Raw genomic sequence first — 15,782 nt, 5'->3', positions numbered from 1 at the left:
GTGTGTTGCCTCCCAGGTGCCATGGTCAGAGATGCCTCAGATTGGGTCTACAGTATTCTAAAGGAGAGTGAGAAGCCTTGGTACATATTGGCACCAATAGGTAGGAAGTCCTGAAGAGAGATTTTAGAGAACTAGGTAGAAAGCTGAAAGCAGGACTTCCAGGATAGTAATCTCTGGATTGCCTGTGCCACCCATCAGTAAGAGTAAGAATAGGATGATCTGGCAGGTGAATGATTGGCTGAGGAACTGTTGCAGGGGCAGGGCTTCAGATTTCTGGATTATTGGAATCTCTTCTGGGGAATGTATGACCTGTACAAAAGGAAAGGGTTACATCCCGACCCCAGGGGGACCAATATCCTTATGGGCAGGCTTTCTAGAGCTGTTTAGGAGAATTTAAACTAATTTGGTAGGGAGATGGGAACTGAAGTGATAGGGCTGATGGTGGGGTAGCTGGCTTACAACAGAGGCTATCTATAGTGAGACTGTAAGCAAGGAAAGGCTGATGATAGGGCAAAATGGCAGTCAACGGGATGAGTTGCAATGTTAAAAAAAAACATAATAGAACATAGAACATAGAATAGTACAGCACATTACAGGCCCTTCGGCCCACAATGTTGTGCCGACCATCAAACCCTGCCTCCCATATAACCCCACACCTTAAATTCCTCCATATACCTGTCTAGTAGTCTCTTAAACTTCACTAGTGTATCTGCCTCCACCACTGACTCAGGCAGTGCATTCCACACACCAACCACTCTCTGAGTGAAAAACCTTCGTCTAATATCCCCCTTGAACTTCCCTCCCCTTACCTTAAAGCCTTAAAGGAGGACAAAATTGAAAAGGGTGATGAATATATGACTGAAGGCTTAATTTATGAATGCACAAAGTACACAGAAAAGGTTGGGAGATACAGGGAAGAGAAATCAGAATAGACAGCTGTAGGATTCAATCTGAAGCCCCGATGAGCTGCCAGAGAGCGGAGTTTTGTATTAACACTGGGTAAAGTTAGGTTGGTTGAATGGCGGTTTGATCAATTGGCAGGTAAAGATGTCATGTTAGTCCTGACTAGCAGTGATATGACTGAAGTTGTGTTGCCTGATAGGGTAGGGACACTTATAGAGGCGGGGCCATGGGCAGTCCATATTTTTAGAGAAGTGGGGCAAGTAGCTAAGGATGAGGACGTTACAGACAAGTTTTCATTTCTGCGATGTGAGGGGAAGGAGTTCTCTCATGTGAAAGGTCTAATGGATCCTTCAGTGGATGACGGAAACTCTGAGCTGGATTCAGCAATTACATCACTGGTAGATAAATGCCCAAATGTACTCATGGAGAGCCAAAGTTATTGTAGGCTGAGAACATTCTTTGGAGTCGCGGCCATCCCCGATGGGGAAGAGGAATGTGAGACCTGGGTGGAGCAGACTTCTCAGTTACTGAATGAGTGGCAGTGCTCAGATCAAATGAAAACACAGCAGCTGGTAGAGAATCTAAAACATCAAGCTGCTGAGGTCCTTAAAGGCAGAGAACTCATCAGTCACATCCATGGGCCACATGCAAGCATCAGGAAAAGTTTTTCGTTCGACAGACAGCCCAACAGAGCCTATAAGACCATAAGATATAGGATCAGGAGTAGGCCATTTGGCCCATCGAGACTGCTCCACCATTCAATCCTGGGCTGATCCAATTCCTCCAGTCATCCCCACTCCTCTGCCTTCTCTCCATACCCTTTGATACCCTGGCTAATCAAGAACCTATCTATCTCTGCCAATGACTTGGCCTCCACAGCCACTCGTGGCAACAAATTCCACAGATTTACCACCCTTTGACTAAAGTAATTTCTCCACATCTCTGTTCTGAAAGGATGTTCTTCAATTCTGAAGTCCTGCCCTCTTGTCCTAGAATCCCCTACCAAGGGAAATAACTTTGCCATTTCTAATCTGTTCAGGCCTTTTAACATTCGGAATGTTTCTATGAGATCCCCCCTCATTCTCCTGAGCTTCAGGGAATACAGCCCAAGAGCTGCCAGATGTTCCTCATATGGTAACCCTTTCATTTCTGGAATAATTCTTGTGAATCTTCTCTGAACTCCTCCAATGTCAGTATATCCTTTCTAAACTAAGGAGCCCAAAACTACACACAATACTCTGTGTGGTCTCACGAGTGCCTTATAGAGCCTCAACATCACATTCTTACTCTTATATTCTATACCTCTAGAAATGAATGCCAACAATGCATTTGCCTTCTTAACCACTGACTCAACCTGTAGGTTAACCTTTAGGGTATCCTGCACAAAGTCCCTTTGCATCTCTGCATTCCCCCCATCTATATAATAGTTTACCCATTTATTTCTTCCATCAAAGTGCATGACCATACATTTTCCAATATTGTATTTCATTTGCCATTTCTTTGCCCATTCCCCTAAACTATTTAAGTCTATCTGCAGGCTCTCTGTTTCCTCAACTCTACCCACTCCTCCACCTATCTTTGTATCATCGGCAAATTTTGCCAGAAATCCATTAATCCCATAGTCCAAATCATTGACATACATCTAAAAAGCAACCGTCCCAACACCGACCCCTGTGGAACTACAGATAACCGGCAGCCAGCCAGAGTAGGATCCCTTTATTCCACTCTCTGTTTTCTGCCCATCAGCCAATGCTCCACACATGCTAGTAACTCCCCTGTAATTCCATGGGCTCTTATCTTGCTAAGCAGCCTCATATGCAGCACCTTCTCAAATGCCTTCTGAAAATCCAAGTACACCACGTCTATTGCATCTCCTTTGTCTACCCTGCTTGACAGTTCCTCAAAGAATTGAGTAGGTTTGTCAGGCAGGATTTTCCTTTCAGGAAACCATGCTGGCTTTGGCCTATCTTGTCATGTGCCTCCAGGTACTCCGTAATCTCATCCCTAACAATCGATTCCAACAACTTCCCAACCACTGATGTCAGGCTAACAGGTCTATAGTTTCCTTTCTGCTGCCTCCCACCCTTCTTAAATAGCAGAGTAGCATTTGCAATTTTCCAGTCATCTGGTACAATGCCAGGATCTATCGATTCTTGAAAGATCATCGTTAATGCCTCTGCAATCTCTCCAGCTACTTCCTTCAGAACCTTATGATGAGCTTCAGGCACATATTCCAGGAGTAAGAGGAGAAAATACCATCCTAAATTTTCAGGCTACAAAGACAGCTGCATTGCTTCTGCTCTAAAGGGACCATTCTTTGGGCTGGGATAAATCGATTAGGGATGGAAAAAGTTGTGGAGGGTGTGCTGTCATGCGACAAGATTGCTTTAAGCATTTGAATGTCTCATTAGATGCATCCCCCTCCCTCATTTGTTGAGCTGATCAGAGAAGTAAGAGTGGAGGAACATACAACGGAGGAGTGGGAGGCTACCATCTGCAGGGTCAAGTCCTCAGCTGTAGCCTCTGTCGCTAAAGTGTCCTCTGATGCCACTCAAGTGTTCTCTGATGATGTAGTGAAAAATCTGCAAGCTGAGGTATTTTGGTTGATGTCGGTTAGTGCTGCCACCAAACGTAACAGGCCCAACAGGAAAGCGGACGCACCGGTAGGACGTATTAAACACGGGCTGCTACTGACAGGGGTCACTTGATGAGAGAAGTGACTAGTACTTTGTTACAACTGTGGTGAGGAAGGACATTTCAAGCGGGAGTGTGAAGGACAGGAAAACCTTTGGAAAGTAACCCAATGGTTATTTAAACAGAAAAGGAATTTGGGAAACTTTGGAGAGAGCCAGTAAGGGAATGGTTTGACATCTCGGAGAAAACACATTCCAATTAATGTACCAAGGAAAACACTAAGGTGCAAAACACTTTTCCTGAAAGCTTAGTGGGACCAAGCTTGACTGTATCCAAATGGGTTGAGACTGTTTATGCTAGAGCCATAATTGACACAGGTTCTTAGGTTACTCTACTCTACAGATCATTTTACAACCGATATTTGACGCATTTACCATTGATGCCACTCAGTGCCCTAGAAATCTGGGGCCTTAGTACTGATGATTACTCATATGAATAGTTACTTGTCATTGCAGCTGGAGTTCTCGGAAGCAGATGTTGGAGTAGCTAAAGCCCTTGATAATCTAGGGTCGGTCTGTCCAGATCCAGCTGAAAATCATGAAGCTTCCATTATTGTGGAAATCATTGTGAGAAGGCTCAGGGGAGCCTGTAAGGAGCGAAACGGAGGGAATTTTTTGAAAACCTTGTACATTCACTAGGAGTTCAGAGCTGTTTTTGACAAGGGGCAAGTTCTTTCTAAGCAGGATGATGAGCATAAATAAGGAACTATGTGGTATATTCAGCCAAAACTGGTGTGTTATGTCCTGGGGAAGTAGCTAGAGTGACGGGAATCCCCAAATTCCCCAGTATGCCTGATGACAAGGTCTTCTTGGTGGATCCAGAAGATCACGAAGAAGAGTCACGCTTACTTGCTTGGGTGCTGGTGAGACCTGAGCTGCAGAAACCATTGGCTGTACATGTAAACAGGATGACAGTGATTGTCAGGAACACCTTGGAAAGAGAGGTCACTGTCAGAGATGGGATGCCAATGGCATATCTTTTCCCAGTGGCTGTAATGCCCAGTTTTCCAGTGAGAAAACTGGGAGAGAGACAATCTCCTGGATTAGAAAGTTTAAAAGCCAAGTCAGTCAACTTTGGTAACTCCTCGGTATCCAAGGGATGGAAAAGGAGACTAATGGAGAAGATGCTGGGTTTGAAGATGTCTTTTCCACTGATGAGTTTGATGTGGGTTACTCCAAGCATACTTGTCACACCATCAGGGTGACAGAGTACATCCCTTTCAGAGAAAGGTCTCGATGATTAGCACCAGTGGAGGTGGAAGATGTTCGGCAGCTTCTGCTGAAACTGAAGGAAACTGGAATTATCACTGAATCACGGAGTCCCTATGTGTCATCCATAGTGGTGGTGAGGAAGAAGAATGGGAAGGTACAAAGGTGTGTTGAGGATCGGACACTGAATCCACGTACGGTCCCTGACCAATATGCAGTTCCTCAGATCAAGGATGTATTGGCCTGCCTGAGTGGAGCAAAGTGGTTCAGTGTGCTGGACCTCAGGAGTGAGTATTATCAGATACACATGAATGAAGCCAATAAAGAGAAGGCAACTTTTATATGTTCATTTGGATTCTTTCAGTTTGAAAGAATGCCCCAGGTCATATCAGGAGCATAGGCTACTTTCCAACTTGTCATGGAGAAGATAGTTATGGACATGAATTTGCTTGAGGTACTGGTGTACTTTGATGATCTCATAGCGTTCAGGTCCATACTGGAAGAGCATAAGTCGAGGCTACTGAATGTGCTAAACCACTTAGAAGCTGAAGCGTTAAAACTGTCACTGGACAAGTGCCAATTCCATGAGACATCAGTCTACTAAGTCAGGCACATAGTCTCAGGGAATGGAGTAGTTACTGATCTGTGAAAGATAGATGTGGTGACCACATGGACAAGGCCCAAAAAATGTGAGAGTCCTATGCTCTTTCCTTGGATTCTGTGGGTACTACTGGAGAGTTGTGAAGGACTACTCCAAAGTAAGCCACCTTTGAATCAGCTTCTGTCTGGTTACCCTGCCATAGGGAAGAAAGTGAGAACGAAAGGGGAAGAAGATAAAGTTCATCTTTGCCCTTCGGAGCCTTTCGGAGAAAGATGGGATGCAAAGTGTGAAGAGGCCTTTCTGATACTGAAAGAGTTGCTGACTAAAGCACCTACGTCGGCCTTTGCAAAACCCCTCGTTGCTGTATGTACTGCATACCGACACCAGCCGTGAGGGTTTAGGGAGTGTTCTATATCAGGACCTGGGCAAAGGGTTGAAACCTGTTGTATTTGTCAGAAAGAGTCTGTCACCCTCCAAACGAAACTACCCTATGCACAAACTGGAGTTTCTGGCATTGAAGTGGGCTGTGGTGGAGATTATCTACAGCTGGCCCCCGCTTTTGGAACGTTATCTTTACGACAACTTGCTGTTACGAAAGACTTACATTAGTACCTGTTTTCGCTAACCAAAGAGGATTTTCACTTTTACGAAAAAAAGACACCCACTTTATACGTGTGTTTACTCTGAGAAAGACTACAATGACAGTGAAGCCTTGTGCGGGCAGTTGTTTGTGCATGCGTGTACGTGCGCACACATGTGCATACATATGCATGTACGTGCTGATTTTTTTTTCTCCAAATCAATTTTTGCTCGCTGCCTTCCCGAGTTTGATAAGTGAAACTACAGTGTACCTACCATATTTCTACTTGATATAGGGTGTAAATTTATCATATCATTCCTGCTTTTACTATATGTTATTGTTATTTTAGGTTTTATGTGTTACTTGCTTTGATTTGGTAGGTTATTTTTTTGGGTCTGGGAACGCTCAAAAATTTTTCCCATATAAATTAATGGTAATTGCTTCTTCGCTTTACGCCATTTCAGATTCCAAACGGTTTCATTGGAACGCTCTACCTTCAGATTGCGGATGTATATGGTGCCAAGTTCGAAGTGAGGATGGACAACAATTCATTGACTTATATCCTGACCTCGGTGAAGTTGAATGCCATAGGTCATCATTGGTTGATAGCATTGTCTGCTTATGATTTCAGCCTGAAGTATCGGCCGGAGGGCCAGAACATTGATGTAGATGTGTTGTCCTGACATTTGTATGAGGTGCTGGAAATGGATGGAGAGTGGGAGTGTTCTTGCCTCTGGTGTTAAAGCAATGTGCCAATTTTCGACAGTGGGGAAATCAGTGGCAAGGCTTGGGCATGATAGAGCTGTGGATCATTTGGGAGCTTCTGGTTGTGCCATTCCACAAGCTTACTGCAACTTGACCGCTTTGGATACAAAGCAGTTGCCCACCTTGAGCCCTGCAGAATTGGCAGCAGCCCAGTGAAACGATACTTGTATAGATACTATTTGGTCATCTGTTGCAGAAGGGGAGATGGCCCAAGCTGAAAAGATGAAACAGCCTTCCATATCCCTACTGATGAGAGAATGGGACAAACTGGAGTTGAGGAACCAAGTTTTATACAGGGCCACATCTCTTCCTGACAGACCCCGGTGTTCCCAGTTGGTTTTGCATGAGAAACATCGGAGGATTGTGTTGAAATCACTTCATGACGATTCAGGTCATTTGGGGCTTGATCCGAGACCTACAGATTGATCCGCGATTGGTTCTATTGGCTCGGAATGAAGCCTGAGGTTTAAGAGTACTGAGAGTCGTGCATCTGATGTTTTCGGAGGAAGGCACAACCTACGAGTGTTGCTCCATTATCTTATTTAGTGCAGGACCACTTGATTTAGTGTGTATGGATTTCCTTTCCATAGAACCTGATTCCAGCAACACTGTGAATGTCTTGGTCATCACTGATCACTACACCAGATATGCTCAAGCCTTCTCCACAAAGGATCAGAGGGCGCCCACAGTTGTCAAGCTGTTATGGGAGAAGTATTTTGTTCATTATGGCCTCCCAAGAGGAGTACAGAGTGACCAGAGAAGGGCTTGTGAGAGTTGGGTCAAACATGAGTTACTGAGCATGCTCAGAGTCGAGAAATTGAGGACCACACCCTATCACCCTTTGGGTAATCCCCAGCCTAAATGGTTCAATTGGACATTATTAGACATACTTGGAACCCTTGATATCAACAAAAAACAAATGGACTCAGCATATTGAGCTTTTTTCTCCACTGCTACAACTGTACACAGAATGAAGTTAACGGATACTTACCTTACTATTTGATGTTCGGGTGTGAAGTGAGATTGTCTGTAGATCTCTGTTTTGGAGCTAGAAGTGAAGTCTTGCCACAGAAGATGTGTCTCAAGTATGTGCCTGACATAAGAACTGCAAAAGGCTTATGAGCTAGCAGCAGTTTCTGCTACCAAGCAGAATCAAAGAAACAAAAGGAGATATGACGAAGGGTTTCAGCCCGAAACGTCGACAGCGCTTCTCCCTATAGATGCTGCCTGGCCTGCTGTGTTCCACCAGCATTTTGTGTGTGTTGTTGTTTGAATTTCCAGCATCCGCAGATTTCATCGTATACGATCAAAAGATTAGGTTCTCTGAACTGATGCCTGGAGACAGAGTTTTAATAAGAAATTTGGTGCTACCAGCGAAGCATAAGTTGGCCGACTGTCGGGTGTCTATGCCTTATACTGTATAATAGGGAGCCAGATGCTATACGTGCCAGTTTTCCAGGTGAAGCCAGAATATGGAAATGGCCCTATCAAAATTCTCCATCGGAATCACCTTTTTCCCCTCGAGCAGGAGATAAGTATTGACCCAGATCCTGACATGGAGCCTACACCTAGGAGGAGAACTCTGCACAGGAGGAGGAGAATAGAAAAGCAATCAGTGGAAAGAACAGAAATGGACTGAACCACTGAATGCTGTGTGGACTCAGGATGAGGAACTGGGTTTGTGGTTTATGTTACCTTACGCAAACTCCCCAAGAATTGATGAAGAGATGATGTAATAGGGAGCACTAGTAATGGACAGGGAGAGGCATCTCCAAGTAGACAGAAAAGGTCACAAGGAGTGGCTGAAACTGAAGTTGAGATGAGGAACTCAGAGAGTCAGGAAACCCCCGGATAGGCTGTTATATGACACACCAAGGAAACAGAGTGTTCTGTCTATCCCCCTAGTGAGATATGTTACTGCCATTTACAATTAGGCTGAGAGTTTTGAAATCACGAAATTTATTTGAATACTGTGTTATTAATAATGGTTTGATAACTTTCAAAGTCACGAGGACATGGCTATTTTTTGTTGGTGGTGGTGGGGGGTGGGGTGGTAGAATGTCACGCCCTGGCTAAGATTTCTACTACTAGTGCTGTGGAATGTTTCATTTAAAAGGTTTCTGTAAAAGCAGTGTGTCTTGCTGGTAGAATGTTTTGGCTTCGGCTAAAGATAAGGGGCTATGATGTTCAATTTAGGAATGTTGTGTCAGTCAATCAGGATGGTGGATTTGAGAGAAGGTGTGAGATATGTTACTGCCATTTATAAATGGGCTGAGGGTTTTGAAATCACGGAATCCATTTGAATACTGTATCACCATTACTCACAGCACTGAATTATCATCACCAATCATAGATAGAATTTTCTATCATTGATTCTTTTTTCTCGCAAAGCGTGCTGTGAGTAATGGTGATACCCAGCTTTTGGAAAATATAAGATCCGACGCCATCTGTACGTTTAGACTGTTTTTATCTGTAATGGGCCCTTTTTTCACTTTTAAAATTTTCTTTCTTTTAATAACTGTTTGATAAAGCTGAAATTAATAAATCAACTTTTAAAATAAATGTATGCGGTGTATATTCTGTTATTTCTTGGCGACTGATAATTGTGTATGGGCAGTAGGTACAGCGCATTCACTCAGATTGAGATTTCTTTAATTGGAAAATCACAACGTTCCTGTTTGGCTGTGCCCCAAATCGTACCAATCCTGTTGTTTGTGAAAGGTAGCCTTCACACCGCGAAGTCATGTGGCTGTTAACAGAGCCAGCTAATGAGCCAAATCTGCATCCAAACCCAGTGAGGGACTACATACAAACTTCCAAACAGTCGTAAAGATGTGATCTACAAATTACAAAAGGAGATAGAAAATACTTGTAAAAGGGCAATGTAAAATGTAAAATTTTACCATTGTAAAATGGTTGTGGGTGATTTCAATATTCAGGTAGAGTGGGAAAATCAGTTTGGTGCTGGATCCCAAGTGGGGGAATTTATAGAATGCCTTTGAGATGGCTCTTAAGAGCAGCTCGTGGTTGGGCCCACTAGGGGATCAGCTACTCTGGATTGGGTGCTGTGCAATGAACTGGAATTGATTAGAGAGCTCAAAGTAAAGGAACTCTTTGGGGACAGTGGTTACATATAATTGAAATCACCCTGCAATTTAAGGAGCAGCAGCTAAAGTAGGATGCATCAGCATTACAGGGGAGTAAGGGGAATAACAGAGGCATGAGACAGGAACTGTACAAGATTGATTGGAAGGGGACACGGACAGTAGAGCAGCAACGGCTGGAATTTCTGGGAGCAATTTGGAAACACAGGATAGATACATCCCAAAGAAAAAGTATTCTAAAGGCAGGATGACAAAACCGTGGCTGACAATAGAAGTCAAGGTCAACATAAAAGATAAAGAGGGCATATAATAGAATAAATATTAGTGGGGTTAGAGGATTGGGAAGTTTTTTAAAACCAACAGAAAGAAAAGATGGAATACAAAGGTAAGCTAGCCAGTAATATTAAAGAGCATACAAAAGTTTCTTCACGTACATGAAGTGTAAAAGAGAGGCAAGAGTAAATATTGGACTGCCGGAAAATGATACTGGAGAGGTAGGAATGTGGGACAAAGAAATGGTGGATGAACTGAATAAGTATTTTACATCAGTCTTCACTATGAAAGACACTAACAGTAAGCCCAAAGTTTCAAGAATGTCAGGGAGCAGAAGTGACTGAAGTTGCCATTACTAGGGAGAAGATGCTTGGCAAACTGAAAGGTCTGAAGGTAGATAAGTCACCTGGACCAGATGCTCTACACCCCAGGGTTCTGAAAGAGGTGGCTGAAGAGATTGTAGAGGCATTAGTAATGACCTTTCAAGAATCAATGGATTCTGGCTTGGTTCTGGAAGACTGGAAAATTGCAAATGTCACTCCATTCTTCAAAAAGTAGGTGGGTCAGAAGAAAGGTAATTATAGACCAATTAGCCTGACCTCAAAGGTGGAAGATAGTGCAGTCGAGCGTTAAGGATGTTGTTTTGGGGCACTTGGTAGCACATGATAAAATAGGCCATTGTCAGCATGGTTTCTTACGGGAAAATCTTGCCTGACAAATCTGTTGGAATTATTTGAAGAAATAACAAGTAGTATAGGCAAAGGAGAATCAGTGGATGTTGTGTACTTGCATTTTCAGAAGGTGCTTTACAAGCTGCCGCACATGTTAACAGGTTAAGAGGCCATGGTTATACAGGAAAGATACCAGCATGGATAGACCAATGGTTGATTGGCCTTTTAAAGGGAGCCTTTTCTGACTGGTTGCTGGTGTCTAGTAGTGTTCCACAGAGGTCTGTGTTGGGACCACTTCTTTTTATGTCAATGATTTGGATGATGGAATTGATGGCTTTGTGGCCAAGTTTGTTGATGATACAAAGATAGGTGGAGGTGCAAGTAGATTTGAGGAAGCAGACGGATTTAGATTAGAAGAACAGGCAAAGACGTGGCAGATGGAATACAAAGTCAGGGCGAATATAGTCATGCACATTGATAGAAGAAATAAAAGCACTGGCTATTTCCTAAATAGAGAGAAAATTCAAAAATCTGAGGCACAAAGGGATTTGGGAGTCCTCATGCAGTATCCCCTAAAGGTTAATTGGCAGGTGAGTCGGTGGTGAGGAAGGCAAATGCAATGTTAGTCTTCATTTCAAGAGGTCTAGAATATAAAAATAAGGATGTAATGTTTGGCTTTATAAAGCACTGGCTAGGCCTCACAGAGTATTGTGAGCAGTTTTCGGCCCCTTATCTAAGAAAGGATGTGCTGACATTGGAGGGGGTTCAAAGGAGGTTCATGAAAATGATTCTGGAATTGAAAAGCTCATCATATGTGTAGTGTTTGATGGCTCTGGACCTGTATTCACTGGAATTCAGAAGAATGAGGAGGACCTCATAGAAACCTATCGAATGGTGAAAGGCTGAACAGAGGGATATGAAGAGGATGTTTCCTGTGATAGGGGAGTCCAAGACCAGAGGACACATCCTCACAATAGAGTGACATTTAGAACGGAGATAAGGAGGAATTTTTTTAGCCAGAGAGTGATGAATCTGTGGAATTTGTGCCACATGGAGCTGTGGAGGCCAAGTGCTGGGTATAGTTAAGGCAGAGGTTGATATATTCTTGATTAGTCAGGACATGAAGGGATACAAGGAGAAGGCAGGAGATTGGGGTTGGAAGGGAAATGGGTCAGCCATGATGGAATTGTGGAGCAGGCTCAATGGGCCAAATGGCCTAATTCTGTTCCTGAATCTTATGGTCTTATATGCAGTCAGTAGCTGCTTTATTATGGAGGAGCAATTCAATGCATAAAAGCATGCAAACATAGTCAACAAGCATCAGAATGTGAAAGAAATGTGATCTAAGTGACTGTCACCATGGAATGATTGTCGGTGCCAGATGGGGTGGTTTGTGTATCTCAGAATCACTAATCTCCTGGGATTTTCATACACAACAGTCTCTAGAGTTTACAGAGATTGGTGCAACAAACAAAACAGTGAGTGGCTGTTCTGTGAGCGAAAACGCCTTGTTAATGAGAGGGGTCAGGGAGTACGGCCAGACTGGTTCAAGTTGACAGGAAAGCGAGATTAACTCAAATAACCATGCATTACAACAGTGGTGTGCAGAAGACCATCCCTGAATGCACAACATGTCAAACTTTTAAGTGGATGTGCTACAGCAGCAAAAGACCACACTAGGTTCCATTCCTGTACCGAATAAAATTGCCACTGAGTGTGATGAAATGAATATTTGTTACAAGTAATTTTAACCAAAAATAGTTCTGCAGTCTATGACTTTAGGGAAGGTCAGCTGTTAGATTTAGTACTAGGCATATTTACTTTCAGCTTTTGGAAATGATCTGATTATATTTTTATGCTTCTATACTACATCCATGGACAACACCAGAACTGACCTTGGATCGCTGGAGCTGGAGCTATCAAATAGCCGCCCAACCTGCCACTTGGATCAAGGATCTGGTAAAACCAAACTGATTACAGTCCAACTACAACACTGACATTCACCAGATCGTACTGGCCACATCTGGAGCACAAACTTACTGTCCTACAGATGGGATGTTGTCAGATCTTATAACTTGTGCTATGGCCAGAATTTTAAGTCATTTCTTGATATCATGTAGAATGAATCAAGTTGGGTGAAGTTGGGTTTATGTGACAGTGCGGATCCCAGGAAGAAGACAAAATGGATCATTGAATTGATGTCTCTGGTGGCAAGCAATTGGGTTGTTGGTAGAACAATAATAGGCAATGCATCCAAATTATTGCTAACCCAAGCTCCACATGTCTAGTTGCAGTTCATGTGACCACTGCACTGGATATTGTGAAACTAAGATAGACAGACCAAGAATTTTCCATTCTTCATTCTTAATGTTCCTTGAGATACCAACTATTCACAATAGCTCAGCATCAGTGGTTTAGGATAGAAAGGGAGATCATTCCTAGGTTATAGCAGATTTAAGAGGCATTAGGTAGAAACAAGTAAAAGTAGACAGTGGAGGGATATGGACCATGCATGGACAGATCAATTTTTTCGAAGTTTGCGCAGATTCGGCGTGTCATCAAAAACATTGACAGTTCTCTATATAGTCACAGTGGAGAGTATCCTGACTGGTTGCATCAGAGCCTCATATGAATGCACCAATGCCTAGGAATGGAAAATTCTACAATAGTAATGGATACAGGCCAGTCCATCACAAGCAACATCTCCCCCTCCACCCCCATTCTTTGAGCACATTTACAGGGAGTACCGCCACACGAAAGCAGCATCCATTATCAAGGGCACCTATCATCCGAGCCATGCTCTCTTCTCACTATTTCCATTGGGCAGGAGGTACAGAAGCCTTAGGTCCCACACCACCAAATCCAGGAACAGCTATTACCCTACAACCATCAGGCTCCAGAACCCACTGAACTGATCTGCCTCCACAACCTATCAAGTCACTTTCAAGGACTCTTCAACTCTTGTTCTCAGTATTATTGATTTACTTCTTTTATTATTGCATGACTAATCTTCTTTTGCACATTGGTTGTTTTCAGCGTTTGTTATTTATAGTTTTTCATAAATTCAATTGCATTTCTTTATTTTCCCGTGAATGCCTGCAAGAAAGTGAATCTCATTCAGCATCACCCAGCAGGTTAGGCAGCATCTACGGCGACGACTAAACAGTCAATGTTTCAGGCGGAGATGCTTCATCAGAACTGGAGGGTGGTGGGGATGGGGGAGGGGAAGGAGTACAAGCTAGACCTGCTGAGATCCTCCGGCATTTTGTGTGTGATTTTGTTTGGATTTCCAGCACCTGCAGAATTTCTCATGTTTATTACTGTACCTGCAAATCTGTCGTGGGGTGGGGTGGGCGTCTATTGTACCTGGCTTCATTTTTCTCCTTCTAGCTTGTACTGCTTTTCCTCCATCCCCCCCCACCTTCTTATTCTTGCTTCTCCCCTTCCTTTCCAGTCTTGATGAATGCTCTCTGCCCAAAGCGTTGACTATTCATTTCCATAGATGCAGCCTGACTTGCTGAGTTCCTCCAGCATTTTGTGTGTGTTGCATTTAATTCTCCCTACTTCTGCACCTGGTTTCAATCATTTTTCTCTGTCACAGAACCATAGATTTGCCATAGCAGTTGGCTCTTTGCCATTCCTCTCCTTTCGCACTCATTAGTCTCATTTGTTAAGGGGATAAACGGTTGTTTCCATCATTCACGACAGTCCCAGATGACTGAATCGCCTTGCTACATTCTAAAAGCCATGACATCCAGTACATTACTGTGCAACAAGGGTGTAGAAAGAAGTCTAAACAAGAACATTTACTATGAAATTCAACACTCAAAGAGGATATGTCCCATAACATCAAAATGAATATTAATTTAACCCTTTTAATTGTTGCATGAACAAATAATACATTCTCTGAAATAATCTCTAATCATGAAGTTTGTCCAAATATTGTCCCAGTTCTATATTGCCAGGTATGAAAGCAAACCAAACCATTTCTTACTGAGTGCTTACTAGTCATAGAGTCATAGATCACTACAACACAGAAACAGACCCTTCGGCTCATCTAGACCACACCAAATTATTATTCTGCCTTGCCATGTCAAACCGCATGTGGATCACAGCCCCCATGCTTACCCAGACTGTTGCAAGTGAACTTGTGTCCACCACACCACTTCCGTTGGCAACACAACCTTCTGAGTGAAGAAGCTCTCCCTCAGGTTCCCTTAAATATTTCACCTTTCACCCTTAACCTAGAACTTCTAGTTCTAGTCTCAGTAAAAAAAAAGCTTGTGTGCATTTATCCTACTTATGCCTCTTATAATTTTGCAGACCTATATCAAATTTCCCCTCGCTTTCTAGGGGAAAAAATGTCATAACATATTCAACCTTCCCCTACAACTTAGGTCCCAGCAACATCCTTGTAAATTTCTCTCTACTTTTTCAATCTTACTGATATTTTTCTTGTAGCTAGGTGACCCAAACTGCACACAATACTCCAAATTGGCCTTACTAATGTCTCATACAACTTCAACATAGCATCGCAACTCCCATACTCTGATTTTATGCCAAAAGCTCTCCATACAACCCTGTCTACCTGTGACACTCTTTTCATGGAATTATGGAACTTTATGCCCAGATCCCTCTGTTCTACCACACTCTTCAGTGCCTTTCTGATCACTAAGTCCTAACCCTGGTTTATCCTGCCAAAGTGCAACACCTCACACTTGCCTGCATTAAATTCCATCTTCAGTTTTTCCAGACTATTTTTCCAGTTGGTCCAGATTCTGCTGCAAGCTATGGCAGCTTTTCTCGCTGTCCACTACACCGGCAATCTTGGTGTAATCCACAAATTTGCTGATCTAGTTTACTACATTATCAACCAGATCGTTGCTGTAGATGACAAACAAGGGCCCCAGCACTGATCCCTGTGGCACATCACTAGTCACAAGCCTCCAGTCAGAGAGGCAACCATCTACTACAAATTTCTGA

General features: G+C 43.1%; 1 protein-coding gene across 4 annotated transcripts in view; it reads right to left on the bottom strand.

Moving 5' to 3' along the window:
• Window positions 1-15,782, bottom strand: part of plekhf1 (pleckstrin homology domain containing, family F (with FYVE domain) member 1) — a 30,450-nt gene that overhangs the window by 13,279 nt on the left and 1,389 nt on the right. The gene's annotated exons all lie outside the window — the stretch shown is intronic.

This window comes from Hemitrygon akajei, chromosome 17, assembly GCF_048418815.1.
Source record: "Hemitrygon akajei chromosome 17, sHemAka1.3, whole genome shotgun sequence".
In the NCBI taxonomy this organism is placed as follows: Eukaryota; Metazoa; Chordata; class Chondrichthyes; order Myliobatiformes; family Dasyatidae; genus Hemitrygon; species Hemitrygon akajei.
The sequence above is the reverse complement of the archived record's forward strand: the minus strand, read 5'-3'. Positions and strand labels throughout refer to the sequence as shown.